Below are 10431 nucleotides of genomic sequence, written 5' to 3'. Positions count from 1 at the left end.
GTTGCAATGCACGTACAATTATGTATTCGGAAAATATTTTTTTGCCTCGTCGCACCACTCATTGCCTCGTCGCACCACTCACTCAGAGAAGCGACTCGAAAGCCATTCATAAATTTAGTAAGTTTATCACGGACATCTCATTTTATTACATACAACAGGTCATCAACCCACATCGACAACGAGGATACATTATAAATACAAAAGTTTTCACCACACAACAAATAACAAGCAATGAAATGAACTTCAACTCAACCATTCCTCGGCGTTGGAAACGCTTGCTTTGAACCACAAGTGATTCTCTGGGATGGGCCATCGATTGTCGATCTAGAAACCAAAGCAGGACTGATCATCCAGGCTGAAGCGGCCTACTATATCAGTACCAGGGTAGGGAACCACCCAAATGTCCAAGGTATAGACATAGCTGCTTCTCATAAATGGTACTAGTAATGTTGTGTCTACAGCAGTTGGATCGCCTTTCACCATCATCGGATAGTTTTGTCCAAGGAAGAGCGAGTTTTCTCCAAGACTATCAATTCTGTACCAGGGAGAAGGAGTTGGCGCTAGCACACTAGTATCCATCCTGAATACCATGAGACAGGTGTTGGAATAGGTCCGGAGAGTGCGGCCATGGGAGACTACACCTGCTTCCTTAGCAGTAACATCATCAGTGGGCTGTATACACACAAGAAGAGGTGATCCATCAGAATTAGTTGCCAGGCGGCACAGAGTATATGGGCGCTGCTCGTCCTCATGCTCGTGATCATCACCATCGTTATCTCCCCCTTGGTTATAAAATTTTTCAAGTATAGGTGGTGGGGTGTTCACAGGACCTTGGAAACACAAGATGGAGGTTAATTAGTAAAGGGAAACTTGCTAACCCGCATGCATGTGGATGAAACAATTATAATTACGATGGAAGACAAACGTACCAAAACTACGAGGATCCCATGCAAAAAATAGTGCCACGAGTGGTGGCAGCAAACACAAGGCCCTCATATTGAATTGCATCACAGTACTCATCCGTGTACACGAACTGATTTTTGAGCAATATCCATCGAGTCAAACCACCAAGGATGGCAACAAGCTTGTCGAAGATAACAACAACTTGATAGTTGTTGTAATTCCAAGAGCGGGTGGGAACTCGAAAAATTGCTATCTTCCATAGAAGACAGTCACCATGATCGTATTTGAACGTGCGTACAATACTGGTGTGCTCAACCTCTGGGCAGTCTGCTGAGATTTTTGGAAGTGGAACCCAGTCATGAGTGCACACATTCACAAGTTCCCACTCGCAGTTGGACCCAATGTAAACAACTGAATCTCCATTTGTGCCCGCCCAAACCTTGCCCTCAAGCGATGGCATCTTATCATCATACATATCATTATCAAGCGGCATCAACTTGCACAGGGCGAGGCCTCCGTCGTGCCTGCGCCAGTCATCAGGGCCATGGCAAAGAAGATAGGGGAGATCAAACCGCTCCTTGACTCTTGGGTTCTTTGTAATGATGTTATTAGTTGAGTCGAGAATGGGCTTGAACGAACCTGCCATGCTAGCTGAGGTGATGACGTCGCACCGATCAATGAGTTCCTCCACCACGGAATCTTTCAGATCGGGGCAAGAATAACGGGGTCGTTTCCAGCCTGTTCCCTCCATGGAGAAGACGATCGAACAATGGCAGAAGAAAGGGTGAAGGGCTGAAGGAAAATGGAGGAGGGAGAGGAAGAGCGTGCAATAGCAGTTCCAAATCGAGAGGGAAAGGCGAAGAGTCGGTGGACGGTTGCAAGTTTGCCATGGTTCACGAAGAGGCGCCCCGGCCTACACGTCCGTTCGGAAATACTCCTACTACTCGCCATCGTCTCACTGATATGTTGGAACGGGACCACATGTCAACGAAACATGGTGTGTAATTTATCGTGCAAAATGCGATCTGGCCGCGTTGGCCCGAGGTGCCGCATTAGTTATCGACCTTTATTTTTTTAATGGCGTGCCGATCAGTTTTGAAGCACGACTAACTGGTACTATACGTAGAGAAAATATAAACTACTCTACCACTACTCCACCTCCAGTACTAGTAGTATAAAAAAGATATATAGGCTGGAGCTTGAGCGCTTTCTTGCTAAGGGCTGCCCACTTGCTTCTCACACTACCACCCTCTCTCCAGATCTAAAAAAGATGGCTCCTCTCTCCCTCCTCACCGGTGGTCACAGATCCACCGGGGAAGAAAAGGACGTGCACCGTTGACACACTCGTCGTTGGCGAGCGAGGTCACGCACTGACGACAAGGCCGCCTCTTAGACCTAGCGCCCACGCGGGTTGGCCTCCGTCGCCAAGCTCGCTGCCGTAGTGTGTGCGGAGGACGATGACCACGAGCGAAGCCACTTCCCGCCGACCCTCAGCTATGCTACCTCTTTTCAAGCCATAACCTTGTTCTATTGCCCCACCTGCCATGTCATTGCATGTGTATCTTTTTCCACTCCACCATCTTCCCAATTTGCTATCCTCTGCTCTGCTGGCCATGCAGACAAAAACCATAATTTGCACTATTAAAGGAAACCCTACTTCATGCAGACTAATCCATGTCTGGGTTGAATAAGGAAAGGAAGGCAGACTGTACTATCCAAGAGAGTAGGCATCGAACCCACATCTAGGTTGAAAAGGGGAAAATCAGTAGCTAAGGAATGAGTCTTGTGTCTCTTGGTTGAAGAAGGGTAGAAAGGCATGACAATGCAATAGAGAATGACCAGGTCGATCGGTTTGTTGTCCTCACATAGGAAAAAGGTGGCTAAGGAGAACAAAAATGGGATGTAATCCACATATGCTGCCTAGATATTTGTTGCTCTAGGCAACCATACCTCCCTCACCACTCTACATCCATGGAGGTACATCGTACTGGTGCGCCCACTGTCTGAAGGGGCCTCCCATGCTCTTATTGCCACTTTTTTTGCTGTTAGTATAACTCCAGCAGTCAAGTCAAGCAATGCTACTGCTAAAGTGATGCCACATTTAACTAATGCCGCTCTCAGTCTAATGCCATCGATAAATTTAAGCAATGCCATTTAATGTCACTGGATTATTTCAGGGTTAGCTGTTGATTGTGGATGTATTAAAGATTTTTCTACTAAGGAATTCTAATGTTGTTGCACAGCCAGTATACCAACGATGAAACTTGTTACTACCTTCAGATTTTTGCACTGTTAATGCTTATAGATTACATACCTCACTTTCATGAGATAAGTTAATTTGTTTGTACAGTGTCACCAAAATGCCAAGGCGCTGATGTCATTTTATTTTGGTTAAACTGCATAGACTATTATGAAGACAAGAGGAAAGGTCAAGAGTGGGCACCTCCTCCTCCGGCTGTTCTCTTGATTCGTTCGATCAAGTTTTTATGTTTGATCGATTATCAAGATTGGGATAGCTATTTTTAAGTCCCCCCCCCCCCGAGTTCGAAATGATATTTACCTTGGAGGTACATGGTTTGCAATTTTTTTATACTATCATTAGTTAATAATGCTAGTTACCTTCAGGCTTTTGTATTTGGTTTAATGCTCATGCACATCTAGTATACCAATGCTGAACTTGTTACCTTTGCATTTTGTATTGTTAATTTTTATAGAAACCTTCTAGTGCTAGATTTTATTGAAATCTATTCAGTAAAACCATTGTACTGTACCCTGTAATAAACTAACTACTCTACTTTTGCACTAGCCACTGGATTAGTGTATATTTGTAGTATTCAAATGTTGTTGCATTAGCGTATGGACATAAATAAAGTGTGGCAAGCTTTCCCAGATATGTGCTCAAGAAAACTACTACCTGTTTTTCTAAATACTAGACGTTTGGGTACTTTAAATTGAACCGCGAAAACGTCTTATATTGAGGAACAAAGGGTGTAGAGTTCACTCAAATTATCCCGGTAAAGCTAGTCACACCTTTGGTAAAATTAATGTTCATTATGTTATCGGAGGAGGTCTGTATTTTGTCTCTAATGCCTATCGACTACATACCTGACATCATGATGTAATGTTAAGTCATTTCCTTTTGTACAGTGTCACTGAATTGTCAAGGCGGTGATGGCATTTTATTTTAGTAGAACTGCACAAAATTTTCTTAAAAGAACAGGAAAGGTCAGGAATGGCTCAGTTTTTCAGAAAAAAAACTATGTATGCCTTCCTGACATCAGCCACTTGATATTTGTGCAGACAGAGATGTCTGCCCGTTGCTATTTGGAAAACAAACAAAGTGTCCGCAATTTTGGTTAAACTGCACAAGAGAATAGTATAGTCACTGCATGCAGTGCCATTTGAAAATAGACACAGAAAGATTGGATAGTCACTTCATGGACTGCAGAAAAGTAGTACTGTACTATTTATTGGCCAACACTAGGTGCTTCATTGCTTTGGTCTGATTATACAATGGGCATCATTTTGCCTAAGTTAAAGTTTGTATTCCGAAAATAGTCTCGCGGTGTGATCGAGAGAAGACCAAATCATATTGCAGTGGATGTTCCTCCATCATGTGTGGTTCATTCTCATGGTTCCAGCTGTTGGTGAAACCACTTACGTTTGCAAGAGGAATTGTAGACTTCACAAACAAATTTGTCGTTCAGTCTGTACTGAATGTTGGCCAAGAGAAGCATCTATGTTAGTAGGAAGAACAGATGTTTTTTCTAGATCTTTGCTTTTGGAGCTACATATTTGTATATGATCTGTGAATCATTGACATGCATTAACATGTTGATCTTACGTATGTGAACATACTAGTTAGTTTTAGTTGCGACGCAAGATCCAAAGTGGCTGATCTTTGCTTTTGGAGCTACATATTTGTATATGATCTGTGAATCATTGAGATGCATTAACAGTTACTTATTTCTGTTCGCTCAGTGTTTACAAGTTACTGATCGATCACAAGGTAGCCTACAAATGCGCTCATGGCAGTTTCATTTGCGATGCAAGATGCGAAGTGGCAGTTTTTTGAATAAAAATGCCTACCTATGAAGAAACTGACAAGCTACACTATCGATCCTACACGTATAAAAATGCCTACCTCAGAAGAAACTGACAAGCTACACTATTGATCCTACACGGATAAATAGCGGATCACGCACGTACTACCTCCTTTCCGGTTTGCAGGGCTCAATTCAAGAAATGACCTAGTCGATCCTACACGAATAAATAGCGGATCATGCACGTACTAGTACCTCCTTTGCGGTTTGCAGGGCTTAATTCAAACCTCTCACCAACCAAGGTACTCCCTCCGTCCGGGTTTATTAGTCCCGTGAGCAAAGCAGCAAGACCAAGGCATGGCAATAATTAACGGCATGCAGAGGTTTAAGCCTAATTAATTCCAGCGATTTAAGTGGCCGCATGCGTGCCCTCGGCTGCGACTCGTTGCATGCTGCTTTGCGTACTGCCTGCGAGCGATTCTGAGTGCCTGCATGCAGCCGGCCGTAATTAAGGCAGCTAACTGATGCGAAAAAGATACGCTTTAATTGTTGTGGGCTTTTTAAATCCGTGGAATCATTATTGACAACGAGGGAGATGATTTGAGTGCACTCATTTGACTGCCATGCCGGCATGCGACCCAGACGGGACGAGACGGCACAATCATAATTTCAGTTCCTCTAGTTTTCCACGGAAAGCTGGCGTGCTAAGCCATTATGCATTGAATTCCGATGACCGTCGTGCTACCTTCCTCCTATAAGTACTATTTCCCGGCCTTCTCCGGTGCCACCATGACCCAACTCGCCATATCCTCATAAGCCCCCACTGGCCCGACGTCGCTCGCCACGTCCGCCATGCCCCCGCCCGTCCGCGGTAGGCGACGCCGGAGGCGGTCACCGCCGGAACTAGTGTTCGGGTTTTCACCGGAAGGCAGACGGAGGGAGGAGGCATTCTATCTGTCTTTAGATGGCAATGTGGAGATCGAGGATTTGTTGGAGCGCGACCGCATGGCGGAGGAGTAGGAGTTGTTGGAGCGCAACCGTCTGGCGGAGGAGCAGCGTATCGCCGGTTTGCACCGCCAACGGGACATGGAGCAGCAGCGCACCGACTCTCTGAGTCGCGAGCAGAGCGCCCGCAACTGGGCCGACGACGTGGAGGCCAACACCCGGCAAATAGCCCTGGAGGCTGTCGGGAACGCACGCGTTCGCGACACCGATTTTTACTACCAGCTCGTCAAGTGGAGTTCCCACTTGGAAGCCGAAGCTTCAGTGGACCACACCGGCATGGAAAGGGACAACGCGCGCGAGCAACACGCCCGATCGCACCTCTTGCAAGTCCGAGGTGAGGCGCACGACGCCGGTGCCGGCATTTAGCGTGTACCACAAATGGCGGCCGGCATCGTCTAGTTAGCTAAGAGTAAGTTAGTACTTGTACGCTACTAGAGTATTAGTGGGAGTAGATAGTTAACTTGGCTATGATGGTTGTCAACGTGGAAGTTCAGTGCTCTATATGTGGATCAGTCCTGTTACTTTGCTCTGAATGTTGAACTTTCCGTTTGAACGTATGGAATGGGCTGTTATTTTTTTAAATGGGTTGTATTTGTCCTCCACGGGTTTAGAGGCTGACTTGTGGGCCTAGCAAGTTGACACGTACACAATCAGGAGATGATTGTACATGGAGAGGATGACAGCAGGGACCCGCCAAGGTCATGGCAGTACGCAAGCAAGTGCCTCCTTATTTCAAGCCAATAAAAAAATGGCTCCTCCTAGTGGATTTCTGACATCTGGGCCCCATGCGATTGTCAATGTAGTCAATAAACGAGAGAATTGCACAACGAGCGGCTGACACCAGGGACCCGGCAGCTTGCCCAGTTATTTTTGTTTTGGGTTAATTTGATAACTGCCACTCCAAATCTGGTGTATCCGAGAAATACCACTGCAATTTCCAAACTTTGAAAAATGCCATTTCATGCCATTTCTAGTGGCATTTTTTGAAGTCTGGAGTGGCGTTTTTCAAAGTTTGCAAAAATTGCAGTGGCATTTTTCAAAGTTTGGAAACTGCAGTGGCATTTTTATGAATCGCTATAATTGGAGTGGCATTTATCTAATTTGTTTTTGAGACGGAAGTAGGGTGTCAACAGGGCTGTGCGGGACACTCTGGCCTGTCTAGACAGCCTTTTCTTTTATGTTTACCATAGACCAGCCCAGTAGTTTTTTTTCTTTCTGAAAATGGCTAGCCCAGTTTTTTTGTGATTTGTCAAGTAAGTCGCTTTATCAGGCCTATTGGGCTGCAAATCTTTCAAGACGAGGAGAGCTTCATTCGGCTGGCCGAGAAAATGGCCTATCAGTAATGAGAAATGGGCTGTACATTTTTAAAACACATCAAACCGGCCATTAGTTTAAAATATCTTTTTTTTTCATTTCGAGATTTTAAAATGCATTGATTTTTATGCGTGGACAATTTATTGGATTTTATATTGATATACATTTATTTTTAAAATCAGTCTGAATGTGACTCGAAATTTCGGGATTAAAAACAGTTCAGATCGCACCGACATATGCAAAATTTCATATAGTTTTTTAACCATGGCCACAATATGGGTTGTAATGCTAACAAAAAGAATATGGGCTCCAAAAAACCCGTAAGAATTAGCAAATGGGCTATAAATTATTTGAAATAATGGCAGATAGGTTGTATGCTGTTTTCCACAGATTTGAGGCTTTCCACAGATGGCATGTATACTATTGCATGTCCATCCAACGGCCGTCGTGCTTCTTCAATCTCTGCTCTTCCTGCTCCAGCTGCTCAAACAAGCGCCGGCGGGACTGCCTGCTCCCTCCTCCCCGCGGTCGGCTGTGCTGCCGCGCAGGCCTCACCGCCCCACCGTACTCCCATCGCTGGCCTAGCCATCCCTATACTCACCCACAACTGTTGTTATTCTCCGGCGATGGCAGACGAACCAGTAAACGCTCGTACAGTCGTACTCCCCTCTGCGTGGGAAACAAAAACAACTGCCGAGTCTTCCCTGCCTCCATGTCGTTCCCTTCCTAGCCTCGCCGTCGTCCACCGCCCTGGTGCTCTCGGCATGGTGTGGTCAACGACCGACATGCATCTGAAGTGGACTATACGTGGAGAGGCTGACAGCTGGGTCCACGGCCGTAGTGCTTCTTCAACCTCTGGTCTTCTTGCTCCAGCCGCCCAAAGCAGCGCCGGTCGTGCCGCCTGCTCCTGCCTCCCGTGGCCGGCTTTTCTGCCGTGGAGGCCTCACCGCCCCCATACTAGTCCCATCACTGGCCAGGCCATCCCTCCACTCCACTCACCCACACCCCCTGTTATTCTGCGGCGACGGCAGCGTAGCCGAACTAGTGAACCCTCGTACTCCTCTCCGCATGGGCATCCACTGCCGCGTCTTCCCCGGCTCCACGTCGTCCCCTTCCTAGGCCTCACCGTCGTCCACCGCCATGGTGCTCTCGGCGCGGCGTGGTCAATGTGGTCAACGACCGAATTCCATCGGAAGAATACTGTACGTGGAGAGGCTGACAGCTGGGTCCATGGCAGCCGCAAGGAAGTGCCTCCTTATTACGCAGAAAATAATTATTCCTCCACTTGACAGCAGGAACCCACCGGACGCCCACCAATATTTCACGAACCCCTGACTACTGGGACCCACCCAATGGGCCACCGTATTTCGCAAAAAAAACATTCCCCCTGCTGTCAGCTCGGACCCACCGGAAGTTCCTCCTTATTACGCACAAAAAATGAATACCCCTTGCTAGTTGGGACCCACCTTGGTGGGAGGATCACTTGTGGGCCTACTAAGTTGACGGGGATGGAGCATTTTTTCAACTTAGTCAATATAAACGATTCTAGCTCAAGTGACCGTACGATATCCATCCAACGGCCGTAGTGCTTCTTCAACCTCTGGTTTTCTTGCTCCAGCCACCCAAAGCAGCGCCGGTCGTGCCGCATGCTCCTGCCTCCCGTGGCCGGATGTGCTCCCGCGGAGGCCTCACCGCCCCCTGCTATTCCCACCGCTGGCCAGGCCATGCGGCGACGGCAGCCTCACACCGCAGCCGAACCAGTGAACCCTCGTACTCCTCTCCGTGTGGGCTTCCACTGCCGCATCTTCCCCGGCTGTGCGTCGTCCCCTTCCTAGGCCTCGCCGTTATCCACCGCCCTGGTGCTCTCAGCGCGGCATGGTCAACCTGGTCAAGGAACGACTTCCATTGGACGTGGAATGTACGTGGAGAGGCTGACAGCTAGGTCCACGGCCGCAGCAAGGAAGTGCCTCCTTATTACACGGAAAATAATGATTCCTCCACCTGACAGCTGGGACCCACCGGATGGGCCACTGTATTTGGTGCAAAAACATTTCCCCTTGCCTGCTGGGATCCACCAGCTACATCTTCGCATGCAAGGAAGTGCGTCCGGGCAAAAAAAACGATTCACCCCCCTGACTGCTGGGACCCACTAGCTACATCTTTTAATGCAAGGAAGTGCGTCCGGGCAAGAAAAAACGATTCGCCCCCCTGACTGCTGGGACCCACCAGCTACTTCTTCGCACGCAAGGAAGTGCCTGACAGTCGGGACCCACCTGGTCAAAGCGTACGTAGCGTTGTCATTCTGGTCGCGAACGTGTACGTACATATATACTGGTGGATGTAGAGGTGTGCACGTGTCATAGTAGAGGCGCGCACGTAGCATGTAGACGTACGTACAGCGACCAGGGTGCAAGAAAGAAAATATGGCCACATATGTGTACATACGGGCGGGGTCTCAAACGCCTACTCGCGCATACGTATGGCGAGGGCTCGTGTACATGGCTGGGTTGGAACGGAGAAACAACGTCGTCGTCGTGTTCATGGGGAGGAAACGGAATGCGTCGTGTTCATGGGGAGGCAACGGAATGCGTCGTGTTCATCGGGAGGCAACGGAATGCGTCGTGTTCATCGAGAGGCAACGGAACGCGTGGGAGCCAACCGGCTGGGTCAGAACGGAATGCGTGGTCGTGTTCATCGGGAGGGCTTGGACGGAACAGGCGATGGAAACAAGGCCTGACGTACCGCAGAACGGAGGAAACAGACCTCCTACGGTTGAAACGGGGGTCCTGTTGATCGGGAGGGGTGTGGCGTACCACAAAACGGAGGAAACGGACTTCCTACAGTCGAAATGGGGGTCTGTTGATCGGGAGGGGTGTGGCGTACCGCAAAACGGACGAAACGGACCTCCTATGGTCGAAACAGGGGTCCTGTTCATCGGGAGGGGTGTGGCGTACCGCAAAACGGGACTCCACGAGATACTGTTCATCTCCACTGTCGACCTCCTCCAGCCTCCATGAGTTCCTGTTCATCCAGCCTCCACCGCGCGCTACTCCACCGGCTAATGTTCAACCACCCCTCCATCGTCTACTGTTCATCCAACCCTCCACACCACGGGATCCTGTTCAACCACCCCTCGACGGGCACCCCTCCACCGTGTACTGTTCAT

Source organism: Triticum dicoccoides, chromosome 5A (genome assembly GCF_002162155.2).
Source record: "Triticum dicoccoides isolate Atlit2015 ecotype Zavitan chromosome 5A, WEW_v2.0, whole genome shotgun sequence".
In the NCBI taxonomy this organism is placed as follows: domain Eukaryota; kingdom Viridiplantae; phylum Streptophyta; class Magnoliopsida; order Poales; family Poaceae; genus Triticum; species Triticum dicoccoides.
Note: the sequence above shows the minus strand (reverse complement) of the source record.